At 43.4% G+C, this 24,938-nt stretch overlaps 1 protein-coding gene across 4 annotated transcripts in view; it reads left to right on the top strand.

Moving 5' to 3' along the window:
* Window positions 1–293: 293 nt before the first annotated feature.
* The window catches only part of LOC117810532 (C-myc promoter-binding protein-like), a 92,247-nt gene continuing 67,602 nt past the window's right edge, over window positions 294–24,938 (top strand). For all 4 annotated transcript variants that reach the window (XM_034680416.1, XM_034680414.1, XM_034680415.1 and 1 more), the window contains exon 1: window positions 294–563. The gene's annotated coding sequence lies outside the window, so the exon portion shown is untranslated. The remainder of the gene's footprint in view (window positions 564–24,938) is intronic.

The following is a 24,938-nucleotide window of genomic DNA, read 5'->3' as shown; positions in this document are numbered from 1 at the left end:
GATACAATGGCACCAGATTATTAAAAAAACATTCACAGTATGAGAAAATCAGTGTGACTCAAATGTGACATTGACAGAAATGAGGTCAGTTACATCAAAACATGATCAGGTATTCATGATAAGATATAATTGTGAGCTCTGTCAGCATCAGGTAGATTATATGATACCTTTCCTGCTGGGAGAGGCTGCTGTGATGTAAAACTGCCACCCAGGAGGCACGAGAGTGTGTGTGACTCTCTCTCTCTCTCTCTCTGTGTGTGCGCGCGCGGCCGGTCGAACGGCGGATTCCCATCACAACCAAGATGGCGGCGGAGCGGACAGCCGGCTCCGCGCAGTGACTGACAGACAGAAGAAGCCTCTCTCTCTCTCTCGCTCTCTCTCTCTCTCTGTCTCTCTCTCGCTGTGTCTCGGGGTTGGACGGTTAACGGAGGGACTCTTCTTCACTGACAGAGATATATTATATAAATCAACCGAACTGTTTGTCGTTACCGAAATGAAGCAGAACCGTTAACCGACAGAAGCTGAAGTTGTGTGTGAGGACTAATTTGACGTCCAGAAACGAGGTGAGTGAATGATGAACCGTTATAGTGACAGACGGATTTACACAACAGCTGCTATGTGCTAAATCAAGCTGGTATCGTCGCCGTGTCCTCTCCCTGTCAGCTCATTAATGTTGTTTATTTTAAATCTGTTTAATAAATTTAACCGACGTTAATAATAACAACCACCCTGCCGTCATTGTATTTGACCCGTGCCTTCCTCGCCTGTGTCTTCTCCAAAGCGACTGTAAGTGTGAAGCTGCTGTGCCACAGGTTGTTGCAATCAACGCCAAATCGTGACTGTTTTAATCCCCTCTGCTGTGTGCATGTTGGGACCGAGACACTACTCACACCACATTAAACCCTTTTCCTTTTCATCAGGTGATATATGACTGTTTTAAACCCTGCAGCGTGAGGTCGTTAAAGAACTAAAAATATCCCCATACACTACAGACCCTCTCCCTGTGCACCCCCCTTTGGATATGTCAGGTGGTTCAGTTTTTGACTTTTGTCTCTCAGAAAATGCCTCCTAACTTCACCTTGCTGCAGGCTGTGGTACAAAATGTGCACGGAGAGGGATTCCTCTGAAGTCCAGATTAAAGGCAGAGGGTGCATCATTGGGGACAGGGTGCATGCTCTGCACCCTGAGCACTGTCTGCAGCAGCAGTAGCAGCAGCAGAACAGGTATCAGAGGAGCTCAGAGGAGCACAGCTGAGCAGATATTTAATGCAGTGACATTAGTAGGGATGCACCGATCCCACTTTTTAGGTCCCGATACCGATATCGATACCTGGGCTTTGGTATCTGCTGATACCGATACGAGCCGATCCGAATCCTGGTATTGATTCAACAATCTCTATTCCTTACAGCTCCTGTGAGGAGTTTTTAAGTGGTCATGAAATGGACTGAAATGAACAGTGATGCTTTTTTATGACCTAGAAAAGCAAACAAGATTGTTAGAAAAGGTATTGATCATTTTTGTTTTGTTATTTTAAAGACTCAAATGGCTGTGAGAGGGTAGGTGTCAGATGAGGTGATTGACAGCATGTCAAAAAAAACCTTTTTCAGCAGTGAATATTCTTAATGAGTGAAATAGTTGACTGTTAGTTAAAAGCAGGAGGAGATAGCATAATTTACATATGTACAGGACAAAGCAAGATCACTTAGTCCATAGGGGGGCACCAAAGTCAACACAAACAGAAAGTTCCTCACAGGAGCTTTAATGTGAGGATAGAATCATGTTTTGGCAACTTCAGGCTTTTCTGACTTGATGGGGAACTGTACCTGGGTTCCAAGTGCTAAACCAGAGGCTGGAATCCCTTCATTTCAAGGATCTGGAACAATTAAATCCAATAACCTGTCCGTTTTTCCACACTTTGAATCCATTAATAGACAGTTTCTTCCTTCTTTGCAGTCGGCTACAGCTCACGTAAACTTCTTCCTTTGGGCTTCCATTATATTTTTCGGCGCAAAACATTACCGCTGCACGTGTTGCAAGGTTCCGGCAAAAGAAGCGTGACATGCAGCTAATCTGCAGAGTCTCTGTAGTTATCCTCCATCATGCTCCACCGGGCAAAAATGCACAGACCGGCCGGCGCTGATGACGAAGGAGACGCACATGGCTGTTGTAAACACAGAAAAGCATAGAACTGAGATGAATAGATCTGCCATATGGATCGGCACTTTATATTGGCCCCTTGTCACCGATATCCAATCTAGCTTTTTGAGTCCGATCTAGCCGATATCCGATACCGGGATCGGATCGGTTCATCCCTAAACATTAGTTCAATCAGGAGAGACGAGTAAGTGAAGTAAAGATGATGTTGACTTTGTATTTATGAGGTTGCATAAGATGCCAAAATACACTCATGATTTATTGTCAGAGTTTCTTTGGCACTTGAACTCTACAGGGTGATCAATCATCTTTATTTATATGGTGCCAAATCACAACAAATGTTATCTCAAGAGGCTTTTACAAACATAACCAGTCTAGACCGTACTCTGTTACATTAATAACAAAGACCCAACATCAAAACAGGAGAAGATCCAGTCCCATCTTACTGAAAAGACTTAAGCTTGATTTATACTTCTGCATCAAATCAACGGCGTAGCCTGCACCAGAGGTCAGCGTAGCTCCGTACCTACGCAGAGACCTACGCACGTAGCTGATGTGCACCTCCTCCAAAATGTAACCACCCGTACAATTGACACAGACCACAAGCCCTGTGATTGGTCGGCTTGGCGGCATTGGATTTCCCGCATTAACAGCATCTCCAGGATCCCTGCTCATCAGCCGCACATCGGCCATGTATTTCATCTCCTCCTCTCTATTCTTCATGTAATCATGTCTGTATGATAAACAGCAACATGTATCAGCTGTAGATTAACATAACACGCTCTGAATCGCTGTGGAAAAGTAAACAGAGATCGTAGCGGGGCCGCAAGCAGGCGACGGGCTATCAGAGAGACCGCACTGCCCTCAGGCGTTTCGGTGGAGAATTGCTGCGCGACACGGCACATCGACGCTGAAGTATGCGGGGCTCATGTCAGCGTCAGCCCCTGCTGTGTAGGGGAGACGCAGAAGTATAAATCAGCCTTCAGTCTGATCTCAACTTAATCCACCCTGAGCATTACACCTCGCAGTATTTAGCAAGTTACAGTGGCAAGAAAAAACTTCCTTTAACAGGCAGAAACCTCGAGCAGGACCAGACTCATGTTTGACAGCCATCTGCTTCGACCGAGTTGGGGTTGGAAAGAGAGATAGAGGAGAATAAGAGAGAGAGAGCGATTATAGTGATGAGATGAATAGTAGTAGTAGCTGTTGCCGCTGAAGTCCAGCATGTCTGTATCAGCTGGAGTCTGGTGGTCTACCCCCCCATGGAGTTCAGACTCTGGTGGTGGAGGTGATGCCGATGAAGATGTCTGAGGTTGGTGACATGAAGAAGCTGATGGATACTGTGAAGACTTGGGCTGTTTTTTAAACAGCCTGCTTCATGGTTGATGCAGTCGTCTGAGGCTGATGATGCTGAAGGACTGCAAAAGATGGCGAGATTGCAGTCGATGTCGTCTATGGTTGATGAAGTTTCCAAATCTGGGCGGTGATGGGGAGGGGAAGAGAGCCATATTTAAAACGGGCAGCAGCACAGTGATAGGCTAGCAATGAGGGTGTGTTGCAGTGCTATTGGACAGGTGTTTGATGTGAACAGTGATGACCACATGTGAGTGTGTATGCCTGGAGGGGTGAGTGCATTGAATGAAACAGTCAAGACATGAAGCCTACAGATAATCTATCCCGTTGAGCACTCATTGAGATATGGGTACAACACAGAAAACTACTTTAGGGTTGAGTAAGAAATGTTGTTGTCACATTGTTTTTCCAACAGATAGAGCTCTGATCCTAGAATTTACATGACTCCGAGCACATTGGTGCAAGAATTGCTGCACAGACCACATAGAAAAGCCTGTTTGTATCCCAACTCAAAAAATCAACCTCATATAAGTGCACCGTGAATTTTCTCCCATTTTATAAGCTGCAAAGAATCATACAAAATTCAGGATCTGAAGCTGAAGCTACAGTAAAAACAAAGCCAGTGTGTGTTTTGGGAATAAATCATGGCTCATCCCTGTAAATGTCTGAGAAAGGGAGCCTGTAGAAGTGGAAACAGACCAGGAGTCAACCCGTAGTGGTTCACTCACTGTGACTTCATGACATCAGACCTAAGACATGCTCTGTGGTGGTGACGGCTGCCATCGCGTCTTCACATCCTGAGGATTTACTTCCCAAAGAATTCCCCCTCTGCATCGTTAAGTGGTGTCGCACAGGACAGGCAAGTCTGGTCAAATCACACATGTGACAGAAATACTCTCAAAGACTGTGATTTAAAAAAACCTCAGCTCCACATTCCTGCAAGGTAACCCACACTGCAATTCCATAATTCCTCTCTCCGCCTGCGTGGCTTTTTTGTGTTATTTCGGTTCCATTCAAGTCTCAGTCCCTTCACGTTTCATGGAGATCCTCCTGGACACGCTGTGTTATTGTGCACGTGACGGACAGGGTGTTTGTCTTCTGTCTTTTTGCCGTGTCTGTTCATGTTCAGAGGGCAGAGGGGGCTGCCTTATTGGAATGCTGCAGAGAAAAAAGAGGAATACTCAAAGCCACTGTTATCTAGTAAACGAGAGCCAAACGGCGTAGACCTTTTGCAGGTTAAACAACTTTGCTGTGAAGTCTTGTGCAGCTCCGAGTAGAGGATTTATGGTGAGGAGTAAAAGATGAAAGGACAGACAGCTAGCTGTGTCTGCCGGGCTGATTGAAGACCTCATGTACGCTCAGTAACCCTGGATCCTCTCACCCTGACACCAGCCTCAGGGTTAATGCCTGCTGTCCACCTGTAATTGACACCACATGTCACCTCCTGTGGCAGGGGCAGGTTAATACCTAAGGCAAGGAGAGGCTACATGTTATTTCTATCTTTGAGTAATACAGTGAACATAAACAAGGTGTGCATCTGTAGCTGTCAGTTAGTTACTTGACAGTCAGTGTGAGTCTGATTTTCTCGACTGCTGTTGATGTATTGATTATGACATTTTCTAGTATTTATTTAACTTTACACCAGTTTCCATTGCAAGAATGTTGTATTTGACACGAGTCAGATCTTAGATATCATGAAGACTCAGTGGCCAAGGATCCTAGAGGATAATAATCAATCAATCAATCAATCAATCAATCTTTATTTGTATAGCGCCAAATCACAACAAATGTTAACTCAAGACGCTTTTAGAAACAGCAGGTCCAGACCGTACTCTGTATTATTAACAGAGACCCAACATCAAGACAGGATACAGTCTGATCTAATTTTAATCATTGCACCTCGCAGTATTTACCTAGTTACAGTAGCGAGGAAAAACTTCCTTTTAACAGGCAGAAACCTCGAGCAGGACCAGATTCATGTTAGACATCTGCCTCGGCTGAGTTTGGGTTGAAAAGAGGGATAGAGGAGAATAAGAGAGAGAGAGAGAGAGAGAGAGAGAGAGAGAGAGAGCGATGATAGTGATGAGACGAGTAGTAGTAGTAGCTGTTGCTGCTGGAGTCGAGCACGTCCGTATCAGCTGGAGTCTGGAACATCCACAGCAGGAGGACGTCTACGGCAGCGACTCAGAGGAACCTACGAAACAAGGGAGCTCAGGGACTCCATAAAGGTCTATTGTTAGTAACTTTCAATGGGACAGGGAGAGTTAAAGTAAGTGATGGGGGTGAGATAGGATCCCAGTGAGTCACAGCGCCATTTCCCCCGGCAGTTTAAGCCTATAGCAGCATAACTAAGATCTGGTCAAATCCTGAGCCAGCTCTAACTATAAGCTTTAAAAAAGGAAAGTTTGAAGCCTAATCTTAAAAGTAGAGAGGGTGTCTGCCTCCTGGACCCTGAGCGGTAGATTATTCCATTAAATTAAAATAACCTTCTATTAACTTTCATGCCCTTGAGGAGATACATTCAGTAAAACTGGTCTGGCACTCACAGTGTAAAGTAAAAATACTACCCAGTGCAAAGTTCTCTGAGTGATCATGACTCTGAGGGTTTATGACTTTGAATAGTTTGCAGCAGAGATGCAGAAACGATGTGTTTTAATTAGGAAGCTGAAGGCCACAGGAGCTTTTATCCTCTTTTATCTATCATAATGATAAGGTTACGCTATAATAGAATTACTGAATGAATCCCCCATCATCCCACTAATGCCGTCTTGTTCTATTTACCCAAGGTTGATAGTTAGAGGGGATAATAATGATGGTGGCAGCAAAGACAAAACTCAGAGGAAGAGCAATAAATGCTTGAAATTAGTGACAGTTGTGCTTTTGGCATTCTGGTGTATTTCCTGCTCCATGGAGTGTAAAAACTGCTTTCTGTGTCTCTGAGGATTTCTTTGTGAATGTCGACTGAGGCAACACGGGGGTCTACAAAGATCTCCTCCTCTTTGGTTCTAAAAGATGAAAACATTTGCATTCTAGTGAAATATTTCTGTTTTCAGCTTTGCTGTATTTGTATCAATGATGTAACAGTCCATATGTTTGTTTGTTATACACAAATGATGCTCTGTGCATCACAGCATCACGTTTTTGGTCAACTAACACGGGACTTCCATCAGATCCATGTCTGGTTCTGTGCTCTCTCATCCATCATACCCGGTTGCGTTTTCGGAACACAGCACGGAGCAGGACCGCCGGACAGCTGGAGTCATGTGACCGACCGAGATTACTGAATCAAGGATTCTCCTCCTCCTCTCCTTTTCCATGTTGTCTTTATGGTCCTCTGAAAACCTCTGACCTGTTGACTCCAGGCCTGGCTCCGCTCATCATGACGGTTTGTGGTTGTAGTGAAGTGAAATACGATCTAGTGATAACACAGTGTTTTATTCTGAAAATTAACCAGATTTTTTCGTTTTGTTTTGGTGCCTGACTTCCTGTCCCGCTCTGTCTAAATCTGTTGAGGTGGATGCGTCGTGCTCCGGCATCCTTAAAAAATAGAAGTCTTGCGTATCTGATCCGGAGGAGTCGGACCTGCCGGATCAGAGCTCCACAGCTGGACCGCAATGGAGCGGATCCACTGGGAGTTGACACTTTCACTAGAACACAAGCCCATCAGATCTGGTGCCATGACGAATCAGAGATGGACCAGACACGGATCTGGTTGAATTTGGCCGTAAATCTTGTTGTGCAGTCCTTTAGCAGTATTTAGCTCTCATCATTTTTGGTGGAGTGTAGCAGTGAGAATCTTCTTTCATTCTTTATTTGAGACTTTCCCACATGAAGGCCTCATTCACACCGGACAAATATGACCAAGGACCTCATTTAATAGAAGTCGACCTCCCGATTCTGTGTTTGCGTTAAGTGCTTTCACAAGCAATGTCTGCAATTCACTCAGAGTTAATGATGTTGGACACGATGTCAAGGGACCACGTTACATTTGCTTTCTAATGTAGCTCTGTTGAAGGTCGCCTCATGAATGAGACACTTTTAAGATAGAAAACTCCCCTTACAGCATGCTGCTAATCACTTTGTACTATCAGGTTGGTGACAGATTGAATCTTATTCTGTATGTGGATCTGAATCAGTGCTGTCTAATTCTGTCAAATCTTTCTCTGATGAGGACCAGACTGAACAGTCTCTGACTTGAAGCTGAAAAAAATGAGCTTCACACAACATTAAGTGTACAGGTAACATCTACCATTATCATTCACCTCCCATCCAGTCCCTGTCACCACAGGTGTGCCCCAGGGCTCTGTCCTGGGGCCCCTGCTGTTCATCATCTACCTCCTCCCCCTTGGTCACATCTTCCGTAAACATCATATTCACTTCCACTGCTAGGCGGATGACACCCAGCTTTACCTCTCCACTAAACCTGACTCCTCACTTCCACCTTCTTCCCTCACTGATTGTCTCCTTGAAATAAAATCTTGGTTCACCTCAAACTTCCTCAAATTAAACAGCAATAAAACTGAACTTCTTCTAATTGGCACAAAATCTACATTAAACAAACTCCATAATTTCTCTATTCCCATCGACAACTCGCCCCTCTTCCCCTCCCCTCAGGTTAAGAGTCTGGTTGTCATCCTCGACAGCACCCTCTCCTTCACCTCCCATATCAACCACGTCACCAGGTCCGCCTACTTTCACCTCCGCAATATTAACCGTCTCCGTCCTTCACTCACTCCCCACTCCACTGCCATTCTTGTTCACAGCCTCGTCACCTCCCGTTTGGACTATTGCAACTCCCTTCTGTTTGGTCTCCCCCACAAAACCCTCCATAAACTTCAACTGGTTCAAAACTCAGCCGCCCATATCATCACACGCACCGCCTCCTTCCACCACATCACACCCATCCTGCAACAGCTCCACTGGCTCCCCATCACACACCGGATCAACTACAAAATACTTCTCCTCATCTTCAAATCCATACACAACCTCGCCCCTCTATATCTCTCTGACCTCCTCCATACTGCCACACCCGTCCGCACCCTCAGATCCTCCTCCTCCATCCACCTCACTGTCCCCCCTGCTCGCCTTGTTACCATGGGGAGCAGAGCCTTCAGCCGCTCTGCTCCCCAGCTCTGGAACTCTCTCCCACCTGACCTCCGCAACACTGACTCACTCCCACATTTTAAATCCAAACTCAAAACCCATCTGTTTAAACTGGCTTACTCCATCTGACCACAACTCCTCTGTCCATTCACTGAAAACTTTTTAAATTGTGTTTTATTTACTGTTTGTTATTTAAACTCTGTTTGTTTTTAATGTTGTAAGGTGACCTTGAGTGCCAAGAAAGGCGCCTATAAATAAAATGCATTATTATTATTAGAACAAATCAGGTAATGTTAACTCCATGCCATGAGGGCTATAGACTTTAATGTAGTGATGTTTTAGCCCTCTAAAGTCAAACATCTGGACCCAGAGTCATATGAATCATAAGATAATATGAAACATTGAAACAATCAGAAGTAAGCTAATTCAAAAACTTGATCAGGAGTTGTGGACCAGCTTTGTAGTTTCTGATTGCATGCTGAGAGTGTTTGCAGAAACTTTTGCAACTTAACAGCCGGCTCCTTTGTCCCTGAAGATGATGCCACAGCTCTAATATATTTGTAACCAGGCGTTCTGGTAGCAGAATTTATATTTTGGTGATGTGAGACTTTCTTTGATAAAAACAGGATATTGTGTCAGCCCGGAGGTCACAGCACAGCATGGCTACCATTTTTTTTAATGCCCTGCTACCAAAAGAAGACTTTGTTCTGGCAAATAGAAGCTGTTATGGATTTGCATGAAGAAAGACTGAAGACAGGATTACATGTTCCCAGGGAATACTATCCACAAACACTAATTAGCTGTAAGCTCAGAGTATTGTCTGCAGGGAGAAAGGCAGAGTGTGTCCTCATTGGTGGGTGGCATCTGGTGCTAGATGGGCAAGATCTCATCAGCTGAAGTGAGATTCACAGCTACTAGCAAAGTCATCTGTCAGAGCAATAAAATTAAACATTAACTTTTTTTTCTCTTTGGGGAATTCTGCAGCTGTCTGAGGACTGTGCAGAGTTGCTTCTTTCGAGGTAGTCATGTAGTTTCAAGTAGGGATGAACTATAGGAATTTTTTGAGCCTATACTGATTACATAAAAACCTGCTCCAGAAGCACGATATGTTGTGATATCAGATACGCAAGACTTTTATTTTTGCCGGAGGCTGGAGCACGACGCATTAATCTCAGCAGAGCAGATGGAGCAGGACAGGAAGTCAGGCACCAAAACAAAATGAAAACATCCGGTTAATTTTCAGAATAAAACACTCTGTGTTATCACCAGATCGTATTTCACTTCACTACAACAACAAACCGTCATGATGAGCAGAGCCAGGCCTGGAGTCAACAGGTCAGAGGTTTTCAGAGGACCATAAAGACAACATGGATGAGTAGAGGAGGAAGAGAAACCTGGACTCAGTAGTTACACCAGGAAAACCTCGGTCTCATGACTTCAGCTGTCCGGCGGTCCTGCTCCGCGCTGCGTTCCAAAAATGCAACCGGTGGGTGTTGATGGACAAGAGAGCACGGGTCAGATCGGAAAGGGACCGGACACAGATCTGGTTGGAGTCCTGTGAAAGTTTTAAGACAGACTGACAGTTTTTAAAGCTGGTAATTGGTTCAGACTACAGGGGTAAAGTGGGAATTTGCTGTAGCTCCACTGAGGTGTATTTCACAAAGTCTTGGGCCCTGTGCAGATTCTATGGGCCCCTGCTTGCCTGCACAGCTATTCATTCTTTTGTCTTAGTGGGCCCCATCTTACATGAAGCCCCTCTTTTACCCCCAGTCTGACATCCCTCTGGTATTGCTGTTTCAGATTCAGGAGAAAGCACCGGGTACTTTAAGAGTCTGACATGTTTGAATTGTCTGGGACCTTTTGTGGAACTTTTTTAGTTTGATAGATTTGACTGAAACTGTTTGGGACGTGCGCTTTCCAAAGTCAAGACACCACTTTAAAAGGCTGTAATTGTCTGATTCTCACTTTATTCTGTTGTTGCTCCTGTTTGTGGTCTACCAGGTTCACAAGGGTAACGGATTACTCTCCTGCTGTCTTGGGTGTTTATCAGGAGACGCTAAAGACGTCACTAAAACAGAACTGCCAGCCCCCCTAGAAGACATCACACTAGGAATGAAATGTGTGGTTTTCGTGACCCCGGTCTGCAAACAGTTAGGGAATTAAAAGATCAGGCTGTCGGGGATGAAGGTTGGTGAGATCAGGTTTCGTGAGGAAATCTGATGCTGGTGAAAAGGCACTGAGAGATTAGATGATGAGTACAGCAATCTAAAGACTGTTTCATGTAATGTGTAGGTGCCTGGAGTCTGCTCCCAGGCTTATTTATACTTTATTGTTTCTGCGTGGGTTTGTTTTTTTATTGCAATCAGATATTGATGCTGATAGGATCGGTAGCTGCATGGTAAAGTCTATCACTGCTGTTTCCCCCGCTGCTGCATCGCCATTTATCACAGTTTGTGCTTAATTATCCATAACAAACACACATCCGTCTTCCTCTCCCACCACGAGAGACAGATTGCCTTAAAACTTGAGTGGAATTTCAAATCAGCTTCTGAAATATAGGTCAAGACCTTGCAGAAAGTTGTCAAAGCTGTGAGTACGCTCTCATCATATTCATGTTTTGTGTAGGTTATTCCTAGCAGGTCATATATTGCTAACCCTGACGCTGTTATTTCCATTTTGCACCCCTTGATTCACCTTTTCACTCAATTAACAGCTGTGAGATCTTTTGTTATATCACAGTGCTCAGATAAAAGCAGGTTTATAGGCAGTGTTAATGGATGAAACATCAGTGACCTGACCCCGAGCATCCTCCTCCTGCTCTGAGAAGTGCTTAACTTTGAAGCTTTAATAAGAAGTCAAGGAGAGTTTATCTGTAGAGGAAAAACCAAGAGCCGGAGCTGCAGCTAAACCTTTGCTCTCCTCGTCGAATGAAGCAGCGTGTTTTCTTACAGTGTTACCTTGATGCTTGAATTGTTGTTCATTTCACAAAACGGAGACATTTCGGAGAACTTTTAAAAACAGAAAAAGAAAGACTCACCCTCTGGGTTACTCAGGAGGTGAAGTCTGTAAGTCTCATGGATGTATATAATGAGGAAAGTAAAATATAAAGCTTCTCTTGTTCCCCAAATGCTATTTATAGACTTTGTATCTCTGTAAATATTGTCAGTGTCAAAACACATAGAGAGTTCACTGATAATGAGAGCGAGCTTGATGTCATGGAGTAAAACCTTAATATTACACTGGTTGTCACAAAAATGTTCACAGAATCCTGCAGAAATCAATTTGACCTGCTTTTTTTACAATTCCACAAAAGGTTATTGAACGGATTTTAACATCAATGTTAAGAGGGCATAGTTGGACATCCTCCAAGCTGAAAGAAATTCATTTGATGATTCAGAACTCTCTAATCAAATATCTGCATATGAAGGCAGAATATGTATTAGGGTGGGCATTTCAAGCCAAAATACTATTTGATAATCATCTGCATCTATTTGGTGATAATTTAAACAATCCCCCACCTCGTGTTTACCAGCAGCAGGAGGAGATGCTGCCAGTAGAGGGCACTGACAGCGTCCGTCTTGATCTTTATGTCGTTGTTTCTGGGATGAAGCGCCGTGGCGTGTATGTTTACATTTTAAAGCCATGCTCAGTCTCTGGAAATACGTGTGTAGTAGTGTGAGATTCAGAAACGGAGAAAATCGCTGCGACTGTCGCTAAAGTTTTCTTCTTCTCTTGTTAATTAATGCAGTTAGCAAGCAGCTTTAAGACGTTCTTAGCCACCGTCTGGCGGGAATCTTGTATTACAACCAGGCACCTGTGAAAACGCTAAATTGTACTTTTGAAATGAGAAAACATGGGGCGCTGGGGGCCTAGCGGTCTAAGCGCCCCACATACAGAGGCCACAGTCTTCGTCGCAGAGGTCGCCGGTTCGACTCCCGGCTGCGACCATCCCCCGCATGTCTTCCCACGCTCCCGACTCTCCACATCTCCTGTATCTCTTCAGCTGTCCTATCAAATGAAGGCAGAAAGACATAAATATAACTTTAAAATGAGCAAATATTTACAGTAACTCTTTGATTTTTCGAACATTTGAAAATCATGTCCCATCCCTACCGTGTAGTGCTGTACGATTATTACGATATAAATCGTAGTGCAATATAAAAACGTCCACCGTACGATATAACCCTCTGTCGTTTATATCGTTATTTTGATGTGTAGGGTATTGGTCTAGCTCTGTTGCTTCACTGACATTGTATGAACGATGATGAATGCACGTTAATGTAAGCTGCAGCACCGCTACTACTTTGCGGTAGCATTTTTACGTCACTCACAACTACTAGTTTACGGCACTGATAGAGCATGGATGTAACAACATGGCAGAAGCGGAGAGCTTAGCTGAAAACAAAGTGGAAACAGAACCGAAAGAGGAGTTGGTGCCGAAAAGAGGGAACCGCAATTCCATGGTTTGGCTTTGGTTTGTTTTAAAAAGTCGGACACCGACAAGAAAACGGTAATCTGCAAAACATGTCGCCAACAAGTCGTTACGACCGACTCGAACACATCTAATCTTTTCTACCACTTAAAGACGCAACACGAAGAACAGTACAGAGACAGCGTGAAGCTGCGACAAAGCACTAACGTGACATCAAAACCACCCAGTGATGAAAAGAAAAACACACACCAAACGAGTCTGAAACAATCGTTGGTCAACGGCATCCCGTACGACAAGCAGTCCCGCAGACACCGCGAAATTACAGATGCCATCGCTAAATTCATATGTCAAGACATGGTTCCAGTATATACTGTCGTTGTATATAATGTATTTTATTATGTTTTTATACATAAAATATGTGTTTCATAAATAAATTGAAAAATATGAGAGAAAACTGCCATTCATTTCATGTAATTTTAAGGAAAAATGCTATATCGGGATATATATCGTTATCAGGATATAAAATCACCTATATCGGGATATAAAATTTTGTCCATATCACACAGCACTACTACCGTGTATGAGAATAGAATTGCAACCACCCATGTTCTTATACTACGCTCTTTTTTTGGATTTGCAGATCGTGGACATGTGTTCTAATCATTCATTCTCTAATAATGTCCTGTTGCACACCCCTAGCTAAAGCCCCAAGAAGTTTGGCTACTGCTCCTAGAGGCTGTATAGTCGTCAAATGCTAGCTGATTGGTTCTGAGATTGTTACTCTTTAACCATAGCGATCACTGCGCCTTCTTTTCATCATTTTATTGCCAAACCACATATTTCGATTCCCTCAGTGTTGCTGGGTTTATGGTAGTAATTGAATCTTGCACAATGTCACTTTTTGTATTACTGAGGAGTTTTGAAGCAGATTTGAAGACCTTGTGACTTTTGCTTTGTTGAGTTAAACTGACCTCTGGATCATCAGTCATTACTGATAAAAATCAAACCTCTGCTGATCTCATGAGACAGCCTCTCTCACCACTCACAATCTATGTGACTGAATTTCCCAACTTTCATTTGGTGAGAAGTATTTCTCTTAAAAAAATGTCTATGACCTATTTCCTTGTCTTCATAATAAACACTGCTCTGTAGTCTGGACCATAGACTCTGCAGTCAAAGATCTGGGGCCATTGCACTCCACTTGCCAAACCGATGGATGTGTTGTGACCTTTGGTACAGATTTATAAAGTTAACTGACCCTCATACGTGTGTGTTGTTTGATAATCGATAACACCGACTAACAGTTTACAATCTACCGAGTACCCCCATTAACTTGGCAAATAATTGATTTGTCTCTGGATTAGTTTTACTGAGTCATCTCAGTCCTGCGATGTGTCATGTTCTCCTGCATTGTTGCATTGCTGACTCAGTGTCACAGTAACAGTACAAAACAGGGACCAGCTCAGAGAGGCATGCTTCTATTTTGTGAAACAGCCTGTTTATTGTTGCCTTACATCTTGTAGAGCTCTGTTTACATGATGGGTGGTTGTAAAGGTAAATTAGATTTTAATTACCCCTGAGCAAAATTTCTTACAGACTATAAAAAAAGCTAAAGGATGCAAACACATAAACAAACTGACAACAACAAATAGTCTTAATTAAAAAAGTCTGTCGGCAGAGGTTAATGCATCCTAATTATCTTCTATGAATACTGTCTCATGCGCACATCAACAATATCTTAGAGCACTTGAAACCCGGGTTAATTGCATATTTCTGTGTAATTAAATTGACAAAGATTCCAGGAAAGGTGTGGTCATCTTCCAGAGACATTCCATGCTCCATTATACGTGCAAACATGTCCCATACTCAGAGCTGGCAGAGCCTAAAGCTTGTTGTGTAGTCCCTTGTGAGTATTTAGCTCTCTTCATTTTTCTATTTCCGTTTTTATTGTTGCTTTGAGACCTGGGAGTTAATGAGGTACAGCTTAGTCAGAGCCAGCAGCACTTTACATCTCAGTCAGGTGTGTCTGAGACGTTTGGCTGTTTAATGTAAATATTACAGTTTTACATGGATAACTGTAACTCCTTTCCCACAGAGGTCATCTTTCTTCCACACTGTGAAATGACCTGACGCTGCTAAAAGGCGCAAAGACCCGAACACCCTCTGCTCTGGGCAAATTGGAAGCAGATGCTTGGCTAGTGGGGCTTCCTATTGGCTTATGTCCTCCAGCACATTCCTTCTCACCTCCTCCACGTGTCTGCCCTGCTGCGGCTGTGTCTCTGCTGGTTGTCTTTACAGCTGCAGCCCAGAGCTGCGACCGGGGCTGTAAGAGCCTCAAACAGAGAGTCCCTTCGGTGAGTTTCGTTGGCTCCAGGCCTCCAGAACTCAAGACAGCTGGAAATCGTTCTCTTGTCACGTTTGCTTAAATAAACCCTTGTGGAGGAGACTGAAGGGCCCTGTTGGGTCTGGACATCTTATCAAACTCCGCCCTGACATCCCACTGTGGTTATAAGTCAGCGAGTTTAGGCTGGGAAGCTTTGTCTTTGGCTCTGGCACCAGGCCCTTCATGTGGCCAAGTTTAAAGTTTCTGTGCTTCTCTTGCCTCTCTTGCTCCCACACTGCTCTCTATGCTGTGTGATTACTGCAGAGCATTAGATGGAGCCCTGGTAATCTGTGCATCCAGCTGTGTCATGCAATAAAGTACCTTTTAACACAACTTAATGACATCTTTTAAGATACTCTGCGCAGCTTTAAGATAAATAGTCTGCAAAATCTCTGTGAAAATTGTTTCTTAAGGCATTTGTGCTGAATCCACCCACACTGTAAATCACTCTGTAACATAAATATTACCCATAGTGCTTCAGGAGCATTGTGAAAGTCTGACCCCTTAAAGATGCTTGCAGCCTGAGCACATGCTGTCTGAAATGTCCACATTTTTTTTTGACTGCTGAGAGGAATCAGTTGTGATTTCTTTCTGGGCGTTTACCTCCAGACCACGTCCAGTTTTCCCTTCCAGGTCAGTCTGCCAGGGGAGAAGTAGGGCAGCCAGAAAATTAAGATATTTGGATTAGACCACTTAAGCCTTCAAGCAGATTTTTATGTGTATGTGTCAGGCATGGTGTGAGTCACCGCTCTGCATCTTTTGGATGCTGCTGCAGGGGGATCCAGTGATGATCCGTGCATGATGGGCTAAATATACAATAGATGGGTGTTTTACTCTTTTATGCTTTTTTAGGATTTTCTGACTCACTTGGATGAACTCAGACATCTATAGGTGAGGCAGAGCAAACTCAACCCTCGTTTTCCACTTGCTTACATTTTTAGGTGATCGCACACAAGTGCCCCAGATCAAAAGATCAGAAGCAAATCCGTGCTCAGTACTGCGAGCGATAAACACTTTGTGAGAATTTTAAAGATGTGTTTATGTGTTGCAGACGCCCAGGAGGATCTATGAGGTCAGATATCTGGATCTCTTGTGAGAAATTATCCAGCAGTGACTGCAGGAACGGTTTAAAGCCGAGTTAAGTGTCAGATAATGGGGCAAAATCAGGAGGTGCAGTCTAATGCGGTAGAGTCATAGACTGCATGAATAATGGACGTAGTATCCGTGACGTCACCCATCTGTTTCTGAAGGGCTGTTTTGAGGCCAATCAACATATCTGCTGTTGAGCGAGTGTGACGTAAAGAGGCGGGCTTTGAGCCTCCTAGGCAACAGCTACAGTGTTCCCGCCTGTCAATCAAGTCAGCTGTGCCTCTCATTGGAAGACTTGCAATCTAAATATCTTCGAATTTGCCGCCTTAGAAAATAATTCACCCCCAGTACAGTGTGTGCCGATCGAGAAATGAGCTATCCAGACTACACTCATCTTTTGTACCAGGCTGTAAACGTGTTTATTTCTGCTGTAAAGATCGTCTTTTTTGAATTGGTGTGTATGTGGTTTCCTGTACACCTGGAGCCAGCCTCAAACGGATCCTAGATGAACTGCAGTTTTTAGCACTTCTGCATTGGCTTCATATTTCTAGACCGGAGGTTGCCGCTTGGGCAGAGACTTATATACGTTCTTCTTTAACACCTTTGATTGCTAGTTTGTTGTGGGACTTCTGTTTGCTTGTTGTTTTGCATCTTTTCTCAGATCGCTCCTCTCTTTGTTTATGTAGTTTTGAAACCAGACAATCTTGTTAGGGACTCCTCCTTGGGGAAATATCCTATAATGTGTTGTTGAGTGCAAACAAGGCCTGCAAAAATATGCAGTGTGCTGTCACATTGTACAATATTGTGATGATGAATGATTTACACGGTATGACTTGTCACATCATCTTTGACTTACAGATCTCTCTCTCGCTCTTTAACATGTTTAACTCAATACATGTGGTTGTAATGTCATCTCTCCTGAATCCAAACCGTGCTGTCCTGCATCTTCCTCAGCCATCCTGAAACTGAAATCACTTTGCAACAAACTTGTCAACAGTAAAAGGTCGGTAGCTGATGTTTAGTTAGGGCTGCATCTGATTGGCCAGAGGGTGTGAATGTGTGGCTTATATATTATCTGGTTCAAGCAGGTCAATTTTTCACATGCTAATTGTGACTGCATAACACTCCTATTCTTGAGGTAGTCCTTTGCCTTGTGTTAATGGAGCATATTCAGTGCTGTGTAGTGTGTAGCTGACCTTTAGTGATACTGACAACACAAATCTTGTATTCATTATTCATTCTGTCACCTCTGTCTCCTTCGTGAACTCAACAATGATGATTCTTTCTATTCCTGAAATGTAGGACAGGCAGAGAGAGAGTGTTGCAGACAATAAGAGCAGTCCCACATATGCAATCCATGCAATCCTTATGTAATGTGTGCCACAGTACTGCTGCAGTGGTTTGCTTTGTATTTTTAGCCGTCTGCCGGCATGGTAAGAATGAGTATCATTCTTTGGCCCGTCATGTGGTTCTGTGGTCGGGCTTATTGGGGAGGGTATACACCAGAACTCTCCACTGCTCTCCAACCAAAGGCCTGTGGATAATTAGGTCAACATCTTCATGTTACGTTTTTGTTTGAAATAAGGGGTTAACTGTACTTTCTGTGTGTTACATGAAGCGATACCCAGGGCTGTTTTTGCCAGTTGAGTTTCATGCAAAATCCCTCTAGGTCCTTAAAGAAGCATGGCTTTGCAAGAAATGAGATAGCTGCTGGAAGGGCCAACACCTTGTGTTATTGCACCCCTCCTTTATTATGCATGATGTGATTTTTTTTATGGACTGCATGTGCTTTGGATTTGTCTTGAAAGGAGAACAACTGAACCGATGTTTTATGTGCTTGTCCTGCATTTGATGAACCCACACAGGTCGACCACTTCTGTCTTTTGTTAAGCCCGTGTCAATACAAGAATGTGACCCCTAACCTTGAGCTGGCACACACCAGAGAGGTTCTTCACTTTCTCACCTCTTCTTCAGGCTACGTGTTGTCTTGTCAGCTTTTCCACACACTCGCTCACATGCCGGCTTTTTATAGTGGAGGGTGTTAGGAGCAAACCTGAAGGTGCAAAAGGAATGTGTGTGTTATTCCACCACTATTTTTGTTTTTGCCCCGATTGTGCCTCAGCTCTTCTGATCCTCCACCAAAAGCAGACCTGAGAGATCTGTATTTATATAACTAAGCTAAAGTGCTGACTTTCCCCGTGCTCCAGCCTGCACTGAACTTGTTTCATTTTGAAAGAATTTTCAGTATTTTGTAATGTACTCAACTCCCAAGAAAATATTCCTGAAAGAGAAGTGAGCACATGTCCCACATCATGTCCCACATCCTGTCCCCTGGATGTTACTCCAGTCTGCTGTAACACTGGAACATTTATGAGTCTGCTCTGCGTGTTGGACAGGATGTTGAATGTAGACTGTGGTCTTTGGCTGAGGATGCTCGTACAGATGTGAAGCCCTCAGGGCTCCTGTGGCCACTCTTACGTTGACCAAGTATTTCCCTACACATAACCCAACCTTCGTATTCCCCCACATGTCAGTTATAGCCTTATAATAGCCGGATGCTTCAAACCCTGATGCTTACTGTACCTCGTCAGCATCATTTCTACTCCTCCAGCATAATGTTTGATTTGCTTTTGATGTCAGGTGAGAGAGCTTAAGGAGCAAGAAAGCGTACACAGAGGACGTCAGGGTGGTTAGTTATTGAAACAAAGGACTTTCTGTGCATTCACTTCCTGTGTGTAACCTTTCCCAACCATTAGTCATTGCTTATTTCTTGTCTACAAACTTTTGGTAAGCACAATCCAATGTTTCAGATGTCTTGTTGATACCTTGACAGCTACGTCTACTTTGTCCAACCAGACGTTCTTTATGTTATTGCCTCATCAACAGAAGAACCCTGCATGTCCAAAACTGAGCAGCACCTACACTCAAAGAAATAATTTGTTGGGGGAATATAATGAAATTATGGAAAGAATTTCCACCTAATTAAAATGCTGTCATTTAGCGGGACACAATTGTGTTGAACCAACTAATTGTAAATATGTTGAGTGAACATAAAGTATTGACGTTACTATTACTTATTTGGCATGTTTGGGTCCAACTTCATTTGTAAAGGTTGTTTCAACATATTTACTAAGGTAGGATCTGACTTCATTATCCAGGGTCACAATAACTTGTGTGATATGATTATGGATAGCTTATTTTTTTTTTTTGTAAGTTATATTTTTGGGCTTTTTCGCCTTTATTGACAGGACAGCTGAAGAGAGACAGGAAACATGGGGAGTAAAGAGCGGGGAAAGACATGCAGCAAATGTCGACCGGCCAGGAGCCGAACCGGCGACCTCTGCGACGAGGACTGTAGCCTGGATATGTGGCGCGCTTGGACTACTAGGCCACCAGTGCCCCAATTGCAGTCAGTCACAGGCGATCTCTCCATACTCCCCGTTATGGCTCTTCTTTGCCAGAAGCACTCTACCTTGGCTGATGAATAGGGCCTGTCGCATGTTACTGCCACCTTCTGCTCTGGAGAGGTATTGCAGATGGGATTCCTACCTAAACACATTAGGTTGTGTTGACATAAAGCAATCTTGTAGTTTTAAGGATTTTGCATGTCATGTTAAAACTGCATGATTTAAAAATGTTTAACCACTAAACATGAATTAAAAGAAGCTACATGTTGTTCTCATGTTGATAAAACAGACACCCATGTTGCTTTCTTGAGTGTAGAACAGGTACAAAGCAGTTGATCTACAAGTTTGAGGTTGAAGTTGTTGGATAACCCTTGGAGAGCTGCCAGTTTTAAGGGCAGATTTAAATATGTGATTTGGCATGAAGGTCCTGCTGCCATAAGAGGGATCATTGGACCACCGGTGAAGGTCCACCTCACTCCCCTTGTCTTTTCTGCGTTATCGGGCCGACCAGATATCATTTGGCGTAGAAAACAACCTCACAGTGACTGTTTTCTGTCTCATTGGCTTCTTACTGTGAGGAAATGATGAGATGCATTTGTAATCTGAGAGCAGCAGCCAGGACACACTGAACCAGCGTTTTCTCACCATCTGTCAATAGCTGGAAGTGATAATCAGAGAAAGACACACAAATGGCCCGCTATTTGGCCATATTTGGCTAATTTACCCTGCAGATATAATTTCATTTGAACACTAAGCACCCAGCTTTTGTAAGATGTATGCTAATGAACCCTTTTCTTTACCAGATATTTGGGGAGTTAGAGGATAACTTCACTGTTTTTATTTGTATGCATCTTGACAGTCAGAGCAGCAACATGTGTCACAAGAACACTTTTACCTGAAATACTCTCAACACTGCAGATGTAGAAAGACAAACAACCATCAGACATGCAGATGGAAGAGATGCACGAGTAGAGGTCAAACTAGAGAGAGACTGTCTTTACTTAGATCTCTTCTTTACCTACACCAGTCTCTGATGGTGAGGAGGTGAATAAAGGAGGCACTAACAGGTTTACGTGTCTGCGGCGGAAGCTTAGGTCTTTCTAGCAGAGCTGAATTTGGCAGCTTTTTCACCTTCCTCCTGATCCCACACATTTAAAATAGCTTACACCCCCTGCTAATTAAACCTCTCTTCACATGCCCTCTCTCTCTGCGTACGGTTGGAGTCACAGAGCTTGTCCAGTTGAATTATTCAGAATAGAATTGAGCAGAGAGTCTGGAGTTACAAAATCTGCTTGCAATGGTATGACTCTCTGGGTGAGACTTTGTCATTGGCTGCAACACCAACTTGGGAATGTTTTTATAGGAAACTCCCTTTTAAAACTCTGTATTTCATCCAGATGTGCACGGTTCTGCAGGACATAGATTTGCACGCTTTGGTAAACCCAGTAACCGTCCCAGTGTGGAAGCTTTAAATCTAAAATATAACAGTGACATGTTAGTTCATCTCTTGTCAACATAAGCAAACAGTTTATGAGACTAAACCTGATCAAAATGCCTCAGCATCAGGGCACCTAGCAGTATAATCATGCACCCCATGTACAGAGGCCAAAGTCTTCATCGCAGTGATTGTTGGTTTGACTCCCGGCCCACTACCATTTGCTGCATGTCTTCTCCCACTCTCTACTCCCCACATCTCTCTTCAGCTGTCTCATCCAGTGAAAGTGAAGATGCCTAAAAAATAACTCAGAAACTTAGTCTGACTTAATTATAGAGAAAGCCTGTTTAATTATTTATTTTAAAGCACTAACAATTTATTTAGCTAACAAGGGTTGGCACCAGCATTTGTGTTCATTTGCTGTCTTGCTCCTGCCAGAAAGCATAAAGAGGTGCAGCTAATAGAGTTTATAATGGGGACTTTACTTGGACTCATCTCATGTTTTTTGACTTGGACTCAGCTGCATTCAAACATGGAGGACTTGAGACTCAGCACACAATCTGAGTGCTTCTTGTTTGCATACATTTCTCACATATAGGGCTGGGTGATAAATCGATTATGGTAATTATCCTTACATCATTTTTCTCAATATGAATATAACAAATGTTCTATAACATTTTGATATATTTAAACCTGTATTTACACCCCCCAACCACTGGAAGGCAGGGGGCTCTAATGTGCCTTAAACGCTAGTTGCAACCCAACATTAAACAGAATAAGACGACGGCATTGAACAGAGTAAAGGCTGATTTATACTTCTGCGTCGCCCCTACGCAGCAGGGGCTGACGCGGACATGAGCCCCACATACTTGTGCGTCGGTGTGTCTGTGTCGCGCAGCAATTCTCCTCCGAAACGCCTGAGGGCAGTGTGGTCTCTCTGATAGCCGGTCGCCTGCTTCCGGTCCTGCTACGATCTCTGTTTACTTTTCCACAGAGATTCAGAGCGTGTTCTGTTAATCTACAGCTGATACATGTTGCTGTTTATCATACAGACATGATTACATGAAGAATAGAGAGGAGGAGATGAAATACATGGCCGATGTGCTGTGAATGCGGGAAAGACAAAGCCGTTGAGCTGACCAATCACAGAGCTTGCGGTCCGAGTCGGCTCTACGCGTAGTTACATTTGGGAGGAGGTGCATGTCAGCTACGTGCGTAGGCCTCTGCGTAGGTACGGGAGCTACGCGGACCTACGGCGTAGGCTACGCCGTCGATTCGACGCAGAAGTATAAATCAGCCTTAAGAAGTAGGTGGGCTTAAAGACGTTTGCTGTAAATTTGAATACAATTCTGCAAATTGTCTCAACCTGAGAAAAATAAGAATCTACAAACTAAAACTTCACAAAAATCTCATTTTACATTAAAGACCTGCTTCCTGTTAGCACCGTCAGAAATGAGGGATTAAAGAAGTTTATCAGAGATCTTAATCCAGATACAAGCTCACAAACAGTATTCAAGTCTCACATGGGCAAAATCTGCCTTTAAATTTAAATGAAATAATAATTTGATATTTATCCTGATAAATATGAATAACATCCTTTACTATATCGCCCAGCTCTACTCACACATCCTTAGAACACATATAGAAACACATTCTGAGAAACCCATGAGTTTCTATGTTTTTGCATGAGTATCCAAAAGAAGTGCACAAGTACAAGCAGAGTAAACCTTTATTTTTCACCCACAGAGAGAGTCAGGCGAGTGTCAAGAGGTTGAGTTATGGATCTGGTCACTGAGGCAGACTGAGAGTCTACTCTACACCTCCACTCCCTGAAGATAAGAAGTCCTCTATTAAACAAAAGTGTTGTACAGCATTTAGTTCTTCAGCATTTTGCTGGACTTAAATGCAAAGTGTCAACTGCTCTGTCAGTAGGGAGAAGACTGTTGTGCTACTCTTTTTTTTAAACATCATGTCAGGGTTTTGGCTCAAGGCAGTGTCTGTAAAATCGAAAAATAGCTGAATAGGACATGACTTTGAGTTTTTTCCAGTTTGAATTTTTGTGTGTCTCTGCAGGTGATCCTGTGAAGTGATTTATTATCTGCCTTTGTGTTTTAGGAGTGAAAAACTGAATCGTAACCCTGAAGCAGTACAGAAGTCTGGTGTTGTTCGTTTCATGTGACATGTTTGATAATGACTTTTTCTAGAACTTAAGTATCACTCCACATCAAGAGTTTCTTATTTCAGTCAGTATTTCCTTCACGTGTTTCTTAATTTCCTTCTGATATCAAATTGCACCACAATGGAACCACACACCCTTAAAGACACAAATGAAGACTGCAGAAGAAAGCAGAAACTCTTTAACACCTAATTTCGGCAACGCCTCGAGCAGCTGCTCTTTGAAGACGTGCCATAGTTCAGCTTCTCCTCACACCATTAATTTCCTTCTCAGTTGAGTCTTTGCCACTCAGACTCGGCAGTTTTGTCTCAGGCCATGATCTCAGGGGTCCTAATTCCTCTGTTTTCTCTGGCATGGCTTTGAGATCACAATACTGCAAACAATCTGTGGTCAGTTGCAGAGCTCGATCAGGGTAGATGTGTCCTCAAAGGGTTCTAAAAGAGTTTAGTTTGTTTAAAATGCACTCCCATTGTTTTTGTGGTTCAACCAGGGGATTGTTGTTAGTCTTAAAACTGTGTAACTTGTGTCAGAGTTCACTTCTGGAGACTTTTGAGGATGTTCTCAAGAAACACAACGTTTATTCCCTCAAACAGCTCTCGACTAGTTGCAAGATTTATTGAAGGCTCTCTTTATCACTGCAAATGTCCTGTCCTCTTTATTTACTAGTTGAACTTGACATCACTGTTCTCCTCAGCTCGGACCAGATCCATGTCAGCGTTCCTCCCCGCCTGTGCTCCTGCAGAAAGTGTGAATGACGTTGTGCAGTCAGGACCTGTCGCCCTCAGGCCGCTCTTCACACAGATTAAGGAGAAGACTGTTTGTCTTTTATCACCCAGCTTAATGGGCTCCATGATATCACAGAGCTTCTCATCAGCAGGTTTTAATGTGGAGCTGGTCTGTAATTGAGGCAGAATGTCAAGTGTGAAGAAACACCTCGCTGCTCCCTTTTTAACATGCACACTCGTGCCTTTGTAGCCAACCAGGCTTCAGCTCTGTTCGTTCAGAGTTTAGAATTGGAGGAAAGTTCAAATCCTCAAAAACAAACTGTCCTTTTTTGACCCACGCCATGTTGTGTCCTTGAACTAGCATGCAGGACTTTCAGCTGATCATGTGAACTAAAGTCGATCTGGTCAAAGACCATCAGTTAACAGTTTCAACTGTTAATAGCTGCCTGGCTGGTCCCTCGTTGAAGTCCCTCTCCTCCTCCCCACATTGAACCCACTCTTTTAATTTGCCCTTCCCCTGTCCTCCACTCAGTTAGATTTATGACTGTTGGATTTTTTCATTTTACTGCCAAAGCGAGGACGTGAGAACCGTCTGTACCTGCTACAACAATGAAAATCAATCCCCCTCTCCCTCTCTCTCTCTTCCCGACTGTGTCTCTCTTCCTCTCTTTCTCTCTCTAT

Source organism: Notolabrus celidotus, chromosome 3 (assembly GCF_009762535.1).
Source record: "Notolabrus celidotus isolate fNotCel1 chromosome 3, fNotCel1.pri, whole genome shotgun sequence".
NCBI lineage: Eukaryota > Metazoa > Chordata > Actinopteri > Labriformes > Labridae > Notolabrus > Notolabrus celidotus.
The sequence above is the reverse complement of the archived record's forward strand: the minus strand, read 5'-3'. Positions and strand labels throughout refer to the sequence as shown.